Genomic DNA, 14,111 nt, shown 5'->3' with positions numbered 1-14,111 from the left:
ACYTTACCGAGACTATCATCGGATTTTAGAATGTGCCAATATTTGTGAACATTCCCTTAATTTGTTCAGAGCGCTTTGAATAGCGGGTAGTTAGAATGCAAGAATGCGTCTTTTTGCGAGACTGCCCTTGAAAAAGGTCATGTCTCGTTTTGTTTTGAATTTTCTCAAATGGCAATATTAATCTGATCATTTTTGTACCCCCTCTCCTTGAACTTTCCTTGCGTCTCAGCCATATTTCTGTCGAAATCTGATTGTTTTTTGCAAATTCTTTTGAGTCGACAGAATTGGCTGTAGGGCAAACTATTTTTCAAGGGAAGTGGGTGACAACTGTCAGCCCTCAACAAACTGTTACGATCAGTAGGTTTCCTGTAAAGATCAGTGTATAGAACATTATTTTTACACAAGATCAGAAGATCAAGAAAKCCGATTTGACGTGTATCAGATTGCATAGTAAATCTCAAATGTTCAGAACAGGAGTTGAGAAAAGCATGGAATGCCTGGAGCTGTTTTGCATCACCCCTCCATAGAACAAAAATATCATCAATATACCGTTTCCAAATAATGATGTTAGGCAAGAAAACATTTTTGAGAGTATTAAAAATGGACTGTTTCTCCATGTAACCCACATACAAATTAGCATAGTTAGGAGCCATGGGGGATCCCATAGCAGTACCCTTCGTCTGAATAAAGAAATCATTTAGAAACATGAAAGAGTTCTGTGAGTACTGTTTCAGCCAATGTTATAATGCATGCACTGGTATAATGCATGCACTGGAAGGTAGTTCATTAGGGTCACGTTGCAGAAGAAAATGTTCCATAGCTTCAATACCGCCCTCGTGTGGAATATTTGTGTATAACGACTCAACATCAAAAGTAACTAACAAGGTATRCTCAGGTAGAGGATCAAGAGATTCAATGATAGAGATCATACTGCTGGTGTCCTTTACCAAGGAGGGGAGCTGTTCTGAGATCATACTGCMGGTGTCCTTTACCAAGGAGGGGAGCTGTTCTGAGATCATACTGCTGGTGTGTTCTTACAAAGGAGGGGAGCTGTTCTGCGAGTGGTCTAATAAAAAAGTCAACAAAAGTAGATAGAGGGGCCGTTACTGCATCAATGCCCGCTACAATAGGGCGCCCTGGAGGTTTTGTAACATTCTTGTGTAATTTCGGCAAAGTATAGAAAGTGGCAATTTTAGGGTGTTGAATAGCCAAAAAGTCATGTTCTTTTTTAGTTATCTGACCAGAACTTAAATACCCATCTAGGGCAGTAAAGATCGTGGTCTGAAATTGGGCAGTAGGGTCACTTCTGAGTTTCTTGTAAAAGGTGTTGTCAAGCAGCTGTCTATGACACTCATTTACATAAGCTGTCCTATCCATGAGTACAACCGACCCACCCTTATCAGCAGGACGAATAAGGACCGAGGTATCATCCTTAGGTAAATTATGGAAAGATTTGGACTCCTGTTTGTTCTTAAGGAGATGAGCAACATCTTTTTCAACAAGTCTGCAATATGTCTCGATAGAGTGATTGCGATTGGTTGGAGGTATAAAATAACTCTTGCTTCTAAAAGGAGTCGGAGTATGCGCAGGTGAGCAACCTATTGGTTCAATAGAAATGTCAGGATTAGGGGAGCTGAAGTATTCCCTTAAACGGATGTTTCTAAAAAAACTTAAACATGTCTACCTTCACATCAAAATCGTTGCACTGGGTTGTAGGCACAAAAGATAACCCTTTATTAAGCAAAGAGACATGGGCAGGGCTCAATATCTTGCTTGATAAATTAAAGACGCTCAGTCCCGTGGGTTCTGGCTCTGCCCCTGTCGGGTGCGGCATCTCGTCGATGCGCGTGCCTGCGGCCACCTCCGCCCTTCCGTCCGTCCAGTCTCTCGTTGAATAAAAAACTACCCCTGGAAGCCGATGTGCTGGTTATAGAGTGTTGATCAGACGGGGGTGGATCGAAGTAAGCGGCATCCCTCCTGCGTCTGCCATGGAGAGGAGGAGCAGGACCTCCCTTGTCAGAGTTTCTCCAGAAGTAGACTTTATCCTCGGCCTTGTCTTTTTTGTCTTGGTTGAATTTCTTGATTTTAAGTTCCTTTATTTCTGTAGACAACTTGACCTGGAGCTCTTGGTTAGTTTTCATCAGTTCATTGAATATGCCATCATCATTAACAGCTATTTGTAGAGCTGTGCGTTTGTCTCTAATCGTGTTATCCAATTAACTAAAATCCTTTTTCAACTGGTCAACAATTAATGTCATTAAATCAATAGAGAATTTGTTCAGGATGGCACACCAGCGCTCACAGAAATCATCTGTGCGCTGTCCCAATGATGGTTCTTTTCCCCCGTGGAATAATGCCTTGCCGCACATAATCACAAGAGTGACTATATGTAGATGCGTTCTCGTCTGGCGCTTAGATAAATGTAACAGATCTTTCGAGAGGTCAGAATTACCCCCCGGCATGCCAAACAGGGACTCCGAAACAATGATCTTATCACGCTCCCTTTGGCTATTTTCAAAGTAATCTTGTTTGGGTCTATGACCAGTGTAAGGAGAAGAATTATCATTCGGCATCGTTTTAGAGCTTTTTTGTCGGTAGGGTGCTGTTTACTGGGTAACACAACAATCTAGAAGAAAAAGAAACGCACACCTATTTAGGCGAGGTGCTGGCTAGCGGAGTAGAAAACTTAAAAATAAAAGGAGAGCCGCACACTCTAGGAGCTGAGATGCAAAAATTTAATATCCCACGTTTCGACAGCAAAGCTGTTTTCATCAAGGTATAATCACAAACACTGCGGGATGACTCGTTTATATAGTGTCAAAAGACACACAGGTGTCTGTAATCATGGCCAAGAGTGGCCTAATATCATTGGTTAATTCTCAAATATTAAAATGGCATACAAAGAAGTAATTATTTTGCTAACTTAGACACATCCAATTACCAATGCTTTTCACCATGACAGCAAGGACAACCCCTGAGAGCAGTGTGTGTGTTTTGCATAATGCCTACTCAGAGGTGGAGTGGTTGTTCTGCTTTGCTTAGCTGCCTAGTTCTGGTTATAGGGGATGGAAATGATAAGGGATATATATGCTTAAGGGTAATGATTAAAATATTCCACCCTGAAACCATATAATTGTATAATCTGATGTGTGTAGTTTTGTCAGTGTCACGCCCTGACCTTAGAGAGCCTTTTTATTTCTCTTTTGGTTAGGTCGGGGTGTGATTTGGGTGGGCATTCTAGTTTATCTATTTCTTTGTTGGCCGGGTATGGTTCCCAATCAGAGGCAGCTGTCTATCGTTGTCTCTGATTGGGGATCATACTTAGGCAGCCTTTTTTCCCACCTTAGGTTGTGGGATCTTGTTTTTGCATAGTTGCGGTCTAGCCCTGCAGATCGTTACATTTTTGTTTGGTCGGAGTTCAGTATTAAAAATCATGAACACTTTCCACGCTGAGCTTTGGTCTCATTCATCTAACGACGGACGTAACAGTCAGAATTAGAACAAGGACCTTCTGTTCCTTTTTAGTATGTAAGCAGGGTGCAAGTGTGAAACAAATGATAAGAGGAGCTATCGACAGACAAGCTGTACTACTGTGTTCCTTACAGGACATTCTGTCTCCACCCGTGGAGGGGAGAAACTGTCAGGCTTGCAGAAAATTGTTAAACATGTTGCAGATTAAAGAAACAATGTATCTGTGTAGTGGAAAAACACCGACTGTCTGAACAAGGCGTAGCTTAAGCTTTGAGCTTGTTTGTGTGTGTTATAAAGACTGTTTGCATTCTTGACTTTAGAACGTTCTCGTGAATAAACTGTACTAACCTTTTGCATAAGCTGAGTCTTTGCCTAATTATTATTAAACCCATGGTCTTACAAACCTCGGGGATTGGTCAAAACTATTGAATGTTAGTTATTATCATTGTGATTGAAAATTCCCGTAACAGGAAATGAGGTGGAAATTAGGTGTGTCAGAAGTGTTCAGCTCCATGTCTGGACTGCTGGAGTTTATAGCAGTCCAGTCCATTTTCATTGTGTGCTTTTGAGAGAGAGAAGAGGAAGATCAGATGCATTTTATTTACTTAAATCAAATCAAATCAAATCAAATTTTATTAGTCACATACACATGGTTAGCAGATGTTAATGCGAGTGTAGCGAAATGCTTGTGCTTCTAGTTCCGACAATGCAGTAATAACCAACAAGTAATCTAACCTAACAATTCCACAACTACTACCTTACACACACACACAAGTGTAAAGGGATAAAGAATATGTACATAAAGATATATGAATGAGTGGTGGTACAGAACGGCATGGCAGATGCTAAGTAGATGTATAAGTACGGTATATACATATGAGATGAGTACTGTAGGGTATGTAAACATAAAGTGGCATAGTTTAAAGTGCTAGTGGTACATGTACAGGCCTCCCCGCCCCCTTTCGGAAAAGCTGACCAGATCCATTTTGTTGATTCCAGCCTACAAACAGAAACCAAACAACAAGCTCCGCGTCAGGTCTGTTCAACGCTGGTCCGACCAATCTGAATCCACGCTTCAAGACTGCTTCGATCGCGGATTGGAATATGTTCCGCATGCGTCCACAACAATATTGACGAATATGCTGATTCGGTGAGCGAGTTCATTAGGAAGTGCATTGACGATGTCGTACTACAGCAACGATAAAAACATTCCCAACCAGAACCGTGGATTGACGGCAGCTTCGCGTGAAACTGAAAGCGCGAACACTGCTTTTAACCAGGGCAAGGTGACCGAAGCATGACCGAATACAAACAGTGTAGCTATTCTCTCCGCAAGGCAATCAAACAGGCTAAGTCTCAGTACAGAGACAAATCGAGTCGGCATTCAACAGCTCAGAACAAAGAGGTATGTGGCAGGGTCTACAGTCAATCACGGATTACAAAAAGAAAACCAGCCCGTCGGACCAGGATGTCTTGCTCCAGCAGGCTAAACAACTTTTTTGCCCGCTTGAGGACAATACAGTGCCACTGACACGGCCCCTACAAAACCTGGGGCTCTCCTTCACTGCAGCCGATGTGAGTAAAACATTTAAACGTGTTAACCCTCGCAAGGCTGCAGCCCAGACGCATTCCAGCCGCGTCCTCAGAGCATGCGCAGACCAGCTGGCTGTTGTGTTTACGGACATATTCAATCAATCTTATCCCAGTCTGCTGTTCCCACATGCTTCAAGAGGGCCACATTGTTCCTGTTCCCAAGAAAGCTAAGGTAATGAGCTAAACGATACCGCCGCGTAGCACTCACTTCCGTCATCATGAAGTGCTTGTAGAGACTATCAAGGCCATATCATACCTCCACCTACCGGACACCCTAGACCACTCCAATTTGCTTACGACCAATAGGTCACAGACGACGCAATCGAACCACACTGCACACTGCCCTAACCATCTGGACAAGAGGAATACCCATGTGAGAATGCTGTTCATCGATTAGCTCAGCATTTAACACCATAGTACCTCCAAACTCGTCATCAGCCTCGAGACCCTGGGTCTCGACCCGCCTGTGCAACTGGGTCCTGGACTTCCTGACGGGCCGCCCAGGTGTGAGGGTAGGTAACAACATCTCCACCCGCTGATCCTCACACTGGGCCCACAAGGGTGCGTTCTGAGCCCTCTCCTGTATCCTGTTACCCACGACTGCGTGGCCATGCACGCCTCCAACTCAATCATCAAGTTTGCGGATGACACTACAGTGGTAGGCTTGATTACCAACAACGACGAGACGGCCTACAGGAGGAGGTGAGGGCCCGTCGGATGTGGTGTCCAGGCAAATAACCTCACACTCAAATCGTCAACAAACAAAGGAGATGATTGTGGACTTCAGAAACATGAGAGGCAGAAGGGAGCCCCCCTATCCACATCGACGGGTCTGAGTGAGAAGGTGGAAAGTTTTTAAGTTCCTCGGTGTACACATCACGGGACAAACTGAATTGGTCACCCACACAGACAGCGTTGTGAAGAAGGCGCAGCAGCGCTCTTCGTTCTCAGGAGGCTGAAGAAATTCGGTCTTGTCAACCAAAAGGACTCACAAACTTCTAGCAGCATGCATCATCGAGAGCACCTGTCGGCTGTATCACGGCCTGGTACGCAACTGCTCCGCCCACAACCGTATGGGCGCTCTCCAGAGGGTAGTGAGGTCTGCAGAACGCATCACCAAGGGGCAAACTACCTGCCCTCACAGGACACCTACACACCGCACACAGGAAGGCCATAAAGATCATCAGGACAACAGCACCCAAGCCACTGCCTGTTCACCCCGCTATCATCCAGAAGGGCGAGGTCAGTACAGTGCATCAAAGCAGGGACGCGAGAGACTGAAAACAGCTTCTATCTCCAGGGGCATCAGACTGTTAACGCACCACTAACATTAGCGGCCGCTGCCATACTGACTGCAACTCAGCCACTTGTAAAAGATGGGTAATTGCTGGAAATTAATTGTAGAAAATGTACCACTAGCCACTTTAAACATATGCCACTTAATACAATGTTTCATACCCTACATTACCCATCTCTCATATGTATTATCTGTACTCTATACACTCTACTGCATCTGCCATCTTTATGTAATACATGTAACCACTACCATTTAAATATGCATTTAAATTGTTTACATACCCTACAGTATCATCTCAAATGTATATCCGTACTCTATAAACATCTACTTGCATCTGCCATGCGTTGTACCACCACTCATTCATATATCTTTAATGTACATATTCTTTGATCCTTTACACTTGTGTGTGTGTGTAGGTAGTAGTTGTTGGAATTGTTATTAGATTACGTTGTTATTACTGCATTAGTCGGAACTAGAAGCACAGCATTTCGCTACACTCGCATTAAATCTGCTAACTGTGTATGTGACTATAAATTTTGTATTTGATTTGATTTGATTTGTATTACATAAAGATGGCAAAGATGCAGTAGATGATATAGAGTCAGTATATACATATGAGATGGGGTAATGTAGGTATGTAAAATTATTATTAAGTGGCATTGTTTAGAGTGGCTAGTGGTACATTTTTACATAATTAAAATTAAGTAGATGCTTTTTCCACTTGGAACCGGTAGGTTGGTTGCCTCATTCGTGGTTTCCTTGCACATAAGTGGTGGCATTATTAGGAATTCAGTTAGATGTTGATGGTGGCTGTTTAACAGTCTGATGGCCTTGAGATAGAAGCTGTTTTCAGTCTCTCGGTCCCTGCTTTGATGCACCTGTACTGACTCGCCTTCTGGATGATAGCGGGTGAACAGGCAGTGGCTTGGGTGGTTGTTGTCCTTGATGATTTAATGGCTCCTGTGACCGGGTGGTGTAGGTGTCCTGGAGGAGGTAGTTTGCCCCTGGTGATGCGTTCTGCAGACCTCACTACCCTCTGGAGGCCTTACGGTTGTGGGCGGAGCAGTTTGCCGTACCAGGCGGTGATACAGCCCGACAGGATGCTCTCGATTGTGCATCTGTAGAAGTTTGTGAGTGCTTTTGGTGACAAGCCGAATTTCTTCAGCCCCTGAGAACGAAGAGCGCGCTGCTGCGCCTTCTTCACAACGCTGTCTGTGTGGGTGGGACCAATTCAGTTTGTCCGTGATGTGTACACCGAGGAACTTAAAACTTTCCACCTCTCCACTACTGACCCGTCGATGTGGATAGGGGGGTGCTCCCTCTGCTGTTTCCTGAAGTCCACAATCATCTCCTTTGTTTTGTTGACGTTGAGTGTGAGGTTATTTTCCTGACCACACTCCGAGGGCCTCACCCTCCTCTGTAGGCCGTCTCGTCGTTGTTGTAATCGCCTACCACTGTAGTGTCATCCGCAAACTTGATGATTGAGTTGGAGGCGTGCATGGCCACGCAGTCGTGGTGAACAGGGAGTACAGGAGAGGGCTCAGAACGCACCCTTGTGGGGCCCCAGTGTTGAGGATCAGCGGGGTGGAGATGTTTGTTACCTACCTCACCACCTGGGGGCCCGTCAGGAAGTCCAGGACCCAGTTGCACAGGGCGGGGTCGAGACCCAGGGTCTCGACTTGATGACGAGTTTGGAGGGTACTATGGTGTTAAATGCTGAGCTGTAATCGATGAACAGCATTCTCACATGGGTATTCCTCTTGTCCAGATGGTGTAGGGCAGTGTGCAGTGTGGTTGCGATTGCGTCGTCTGTGGACTATTGGGTCGGTAAGCAAATTGGAGTGGGTCTAGGGTGGTCGGTAGGGTGGAGGTGATATGGTCCTTGACTAGTCTCTCAAAGCATTCATGATGACGGAAGTGAGTGCTACGGGCGGTAGTCGTTTAGCTCAGTTACCTTAGCTTTCTTGGGAACAGGAACAATGGTGGCCTCTTGAAGCATGTGGGAACAGCACTGGGATAAGGATTGATTGAATATGTCCGTAAACCACCAGCCAGCTGGTCTGCGCATGCTCTGAGGACGGGCTGGGAATGCCGTCTGGGCCTGCAGCCTTGCGAGGGTTAACACGTTTAAATGTTTTACTCACCTCGGCTGCAGTGAAGGAGAGCCCGCAGGTTTTGGTAGGGGGCCGTGTCAGTGGCACTGTATTGTCCTCAAAGCGGGCAAAAAAGTTGTTTAGCCTGTCTGGGAGCAAGACATCCTGGTCCGCGACGGGGCTGGTTTTCTTTTGTAATCCGTGATTGACTGTAGACCCTGCCACATACCTCTTGTGTCTGAGCTGTTGAATTGCGACTCGATTTTGTCTCTGTACTGAGACTTAGCCTGTTTGATTGCCTTGCGGAGAGAATAGCTACACTGTTTGTATTCGGTCATGCTTCCGGTCACCTTGCCCTGGTTAAAAGCAGTGGTTCGCGCTTTCAGTTTCACGCGAATGCTGCCGTCAATCCACGGTTTCTGGTTTGGGAATGTTTTTATCGTTGCTGTGGGTACGACATCGTCAATGCACTTCCTAATGAACTCGCTCACCGAATCAGCATATTCGTCAATATTGTTGTTGGACGCGATGCGGAACATATTCCAATCCGCGTGATCGAAGCAGTCTTGAAGCGTGGATTCAGATTGTCGGACCAGCGTTGAACAGACCGGAGCGCGGGAGCTTGTTGTTTGAGTTTCTGTTTGTAGGCTGGAATCAACAAAATGGAGTCGTGGTCAGCTTTTCCGAAAGGGGGCGGGGGAGGCCTTATATGCGTCGCGGAAATTAGTATAACAATGATCTAGGGTTTTTCCAGCCCTGGTAGCACAATCGATATGCTGATAGAATTTAGGGAGTTTTGTTTTTAGATTAGCCTTGTTAAAATCCCCAGCTACGATGAATGCAGCCTCAGGGTGTGTGGTTTCCAGTTTACAAAGAGTCAGATAAAGTTCGTTCAGGGCCATCGTTGTGTCTGCTTGGGGGGGAATATATACGGCTGTGATTATGATTGAAGAGAATTCCTTGGTAGATAATGCGGTCGACATTTGATTGTGAGGAGTTCTAGATCAGGTGAACAGAATGACTTGAGTTCCTGTGTGTTGTTGATGATCACACCACTTCTCGTTAATCATAAGGCATACCCCCCGCCCCTTTCTTACCGGAAAGATGTTTGTTTCTGTCGGCGCGATGCATGAAGAAACCAGCTGGCTGCACCGACTCCGTTAGCGTCCCTTGAGTTAGCCATGTTTCCGTGAAGCAGAGCACGTTGCAATCCCTGAGTCTCTCTGGAATGCTACCGTGCTCGGATTTCATCACCCTTATTGTCAAGAGACTGGACATTGGCGAGTAGTATGCTAGGGAGTGGAGCGCGATGTGCCCGTCTCCGAAGCCTGACCACGAGACCGCCTCGTTTGCCCCTTTTTCGGCGTCGCACAGGGTCCGCGCTGGGATCAGATCCATTGTATTGGGTGGAAGGCAAAACACTGGATCCGTTTCGGGAAAGTAATATTCCTGGTAGGAACGATGATGAGTTGACGTTAATCGTATATTCAGTAGTTCCTCCCGACTGTATGTAATGAAACCTAAGATTACCTGGGGTACCGATGTAAGAAATAACACATAAAAAAACAAAAAACTGCATATTTTCCAAGGAACGCGAAGCGAGGCGGCATCTCTTTTCGGCGCCGGAAGTAAGTGGAGCTAATTATTCAAGCATGGTGATTTATAAGAACAGATGCTTAAAATAGGGTAAATAGGCTAATAGTAGGCCTGTGGTGCAATGCTGTATGATGTGTAGGCTATAGTGAAATGTAGGCCACTGTTAGTGATTTGAGACCATGTTTGCCCTGATGCAAAAGAGGTGCTGTGCAATTGAATGAGAATATGGCATCATGGGAATCCTCTCCATATTCCAAGGTTCTGAAAAAACATTTACAGGCTAGGCAAGAACAGTATGGCTACTGTAAAGAGATGATGGGCTATAACAGAATCAAACAGCCAAATGTAGGAAGGTGGGTTGGCTTCCTCAAATCAAATCAAATTTTATTGGTTACATACACATGGTTAGCAGATGTTAATGCGAGTGTAGCGAAATGCTTGTGCTTCTAGTTCCGACAGTGCAGTAATATCTAACGTAATCTAACAATTCCATAACTACCTCATGCACCACTCTAAGTAAAGGGATGAAATAAGAATATGTACATATACAGTTAAAGTCAGAAGTTTACATACACCTTAGCCAAATACATTTAAACTCAGTATTTCACAATTCCTGACATTTAATCCTAGTAAAATTTCCCTGTCTTGGGTTAGTTAGGATCACCACTTTATTTAAAAAATGTGAAATGTCAGAATAATGTAGAGATTTATTTGAGCTTTTATTTATTTCATCACATTCACAGTGGGTCAGAAGTTTACATACACTCAATTCGTATTTGGTAGCATTGCCTTTAATTGTTTAACTTGTGTCAAACCAAATATTCCTCCTGACAGAGCTGGTGTAACTGAGTCAGGTTTGTAGGCCTCCTTGCTCACACACACTTTTTCAGTTCTGCCCACACATGTTTTGTAGGATTGAGGTCAGGGCTTTGTGATGACCACTCTAAATCTTGCACTTTGTTGTCCTTAAGCCATTTTGCCACAACTTTGCTTGGGTCATTGTCCATTTGGAAGACCCATTAGGACCAAGATTTAACTTCCTGACTGATATCTTGAGATGTTGCAGCATATACAGTTGCAAACCGTAGTCTGGCTTTTTTTTATGCCGGTTTTGGAGCAGTGGCTACTTCCTTGCTGAGCGGCCTTTCAGGTTATGTCGATATAGGAACTCGTTTTTAAACTGTGGATATAGATACTTTTGTACCTGTTTCCTCCAGCATCTTCACAAGGTCCTTTGCTGTTGTTCTGGGATTGATTTGCACTTTTTGCACCAAAGTACCTTCATCTCTAGGAGACAGAACGCTTCTCCTTCCTGAGCGGTATGACGGCTGTGTGGTCCCATGGTGTTTATACTTGCGTACTATTGTTTGTACAGATGAACGTGGTACCTTCAGGCATTTGGAAATTGCTCCCAAGGATGAAACAGACTTGTGGAGGTCTACAATTTTTTTCTGAGGTCTTAGCTGATTTCTTTAGATTTTCCCATGATGTCAAGCAACGAGGCATTGAGTTTGAAGGTAGGCCTTGAAATACATCCACAGGTACATCCCCTATTGACTCAAATGATGTCAATTAGCCTATCAGAAGCTTCTAAAGCAATGACATAATTTCCTGGAATTTTCCAAGCTGTTTAAAGGCACAGTCAACTTAGTGAGAGTAGAGCTACTGAGTTCGGACATCACACACACGTCCATGTATGACATTCCTGGAACCCGGACCACGTTAAGCAACGAACACAGCTACAGCATAATTGCGTTTTGGTACAACAGAAGTACATTCATTTCCAATGGAACGCTGAGTTTTCCTTGCAGAATTGCATTGCAGAGGCAGTTGCAGTGCGTTCTGTGTGGTGATTACGTTGGATTTATCTAATGTATGCATCAAATTGTATACGTAGACTTGACAGAAAGTAGCAAAATGTGAATGGTGAACTTTTGTTGCACACATACAGTACCAGTCAAAAGTTTTAGAACACCTACTCATTCAAGGGTTTTAATTTATTTTGACTATTTTCTACATTGTAGAATAATAGTGAAGATATCAAAACGATGAAATAACACATATGGAATCATGTAGTAACCAAAAAAAGTGTTAAACAAATCAAAATATATTTTATATTTAAGATTCTTCAAATAGCCACCTTTTGCCTTGATGACAGCTTTGCACACTCTTGGCAATATCTCAACCAGMTTCATGAAAAGTTCATTAGAGTTACCAGCCTCAGAAACTGCAGCCCAAATAAATGCTTCACAGAGTTCAAGTGACAGACACATCTCAACATCAACTGTTCAGAGGAGACTGTGTGATTCAGGCCTTCATGGTCGAATTGTAGCAAAGAAACCACTACTAAAGGACACCAATAAGAAGACTTGCTTGGGCCAAGAAAACACAAGCAAAAAAAGGTGACCTTTTGGTCTGGAGTAAAAAAATATGATTTGGTTCCAACCGCCGTGTCTTTGTGTGACGCGGTTAGGGTGAACGGATGATCTCTGCATGTGTATTTCCCAACGTAAAGCATGGAGGAGGAGGTGTTGTGGTCCTGGTGTGCTTTGCTGGTGACACTGTGATTTATTTAGAATTCAAGGCACACTTAACCAGCATGGCTACCACAGCATTGTACAGCGATACGCCAACCCGGCTGGTTTGGGTTTAGTGGGATTATTTTTTGCTTTTCAACAGTACAATGACCCAACACACCTCCAGGCTGTAAAAGGGCAATTTTACCAAGAAGGAGAGTGATGGAGTGCTGCATCAGATGACCTGGCCTCCACAATCCCCCAACCACAACCAAATTGAGATGGTTTGGGATGAGTCAGCCTGCAGAGTGAAGAAAAAGCAGCTAGTGTTCAGCATATGTGGGAACTCCTTCAAGACTGTTGGAAAAGCATTCCAGGTGAAGCTGGTTGAGAGAATGCCAAGAGTGTGCAAAGCTGTCATCAAGGCAAAGGGTGGCTATTTGAAGAATCTCAAATATAGTTTGATTTCTTTTACACTTTTTTGGTTACTACATAATTCCATATGTGTTATTTAATAGTTGTGATGTCTTCACTATTATTCTACAATGTAGAAAATTGTAAAAATAAAGAAAAACCCTTGAATGAGTAGGTGTGTCCAAATTGTTGACTAGTACTGTATGCCAGCAGTGACAGTGGCAAATAAAATCTAACTACATTAATCCAGCATATTGAAGCTATTCTATAATGCCTTGTAGAAAATAGTAAAAATAAAGAAAGACCCGTAGGTGTTCTAAAACTTTTGACCGGTAGTGTATACAGTATTTTTTGTTTTGAATTACATAATAATTCAATAGTTTTTAATTAATTAATTTGCCGAGTAGCATAAATATGATTTATTCCATGACATCTACACATTTATTGTGACAGCCTATAATATAATTTCCCTTAGAAATGCATAGTTTTGGAGAGAATTACAATAATAAATAGTCAAGATAGTAGATAGTGGGATCTTATCAATGAGACCAACGTTGAGAAAGGTGGTCATGATCGCATTGTTGGACCGGGACCAGCCCCGCCAAAAGCGCAGGTCTGTGTGGGTCCAGGGATGGTTGAAGTCCCGAAAGCAGGCAGGAGAGTTCCACCGTCTCATTCAAGAGTTTTGACTGTTTGGAGAGGAATTCCAAGGCTACTTTCATCTGGACTGAAGTCAGTTTGATCAACTGCTCCAGATGGTTGGATTGCCAGGATGGATACCATCTACTGGGAGTCCATCAGCACAGTTGAATAAGCTAAATTCAAGTGAATTTTTTGAGTTTGTTACCATAATTGGGAAACCCAGCTGCGAGTTGCCCAGTGACGCGAGCCTACYAGACGAGCTAAATGCCTTTTTATGCTTCGAGGCAAGCAACACTGAAGCATGAAAGAGAGCACCAGCTGTTCCAGACAACTGTGTGATCACGCTCTCCGTAGCCGATGTGAGCAAGCCCTTTAGACAGGTAAACATTCACAAGGCCGCGGGGCCAGATGAATTACCAGGATGTGTACTCAGAGCATGCACGGACCAACTGGCAAGTGTCTTCACTGACATTTTCAACCTCTCCCTGA

This window comes from Salvelinus sp. IW2-2015, linkage group LG1 (assembly GCF_002910315.2).
Source record: "Salvelinus sp. IW2-2015 linkage group LG1, ASM291031v2, whole genome shotgun sequence".
Taxonomy (NCBI): domain Eukaryota; kingdom Metazoa; phylum Chordata; class Actinopteri; order Salmoniformes; family Salmonidae; genus Salvelinus; species Salvelinus sp. IW2-2015.
Note: the sequence above shows the minus strand (reverse complement) of the source record.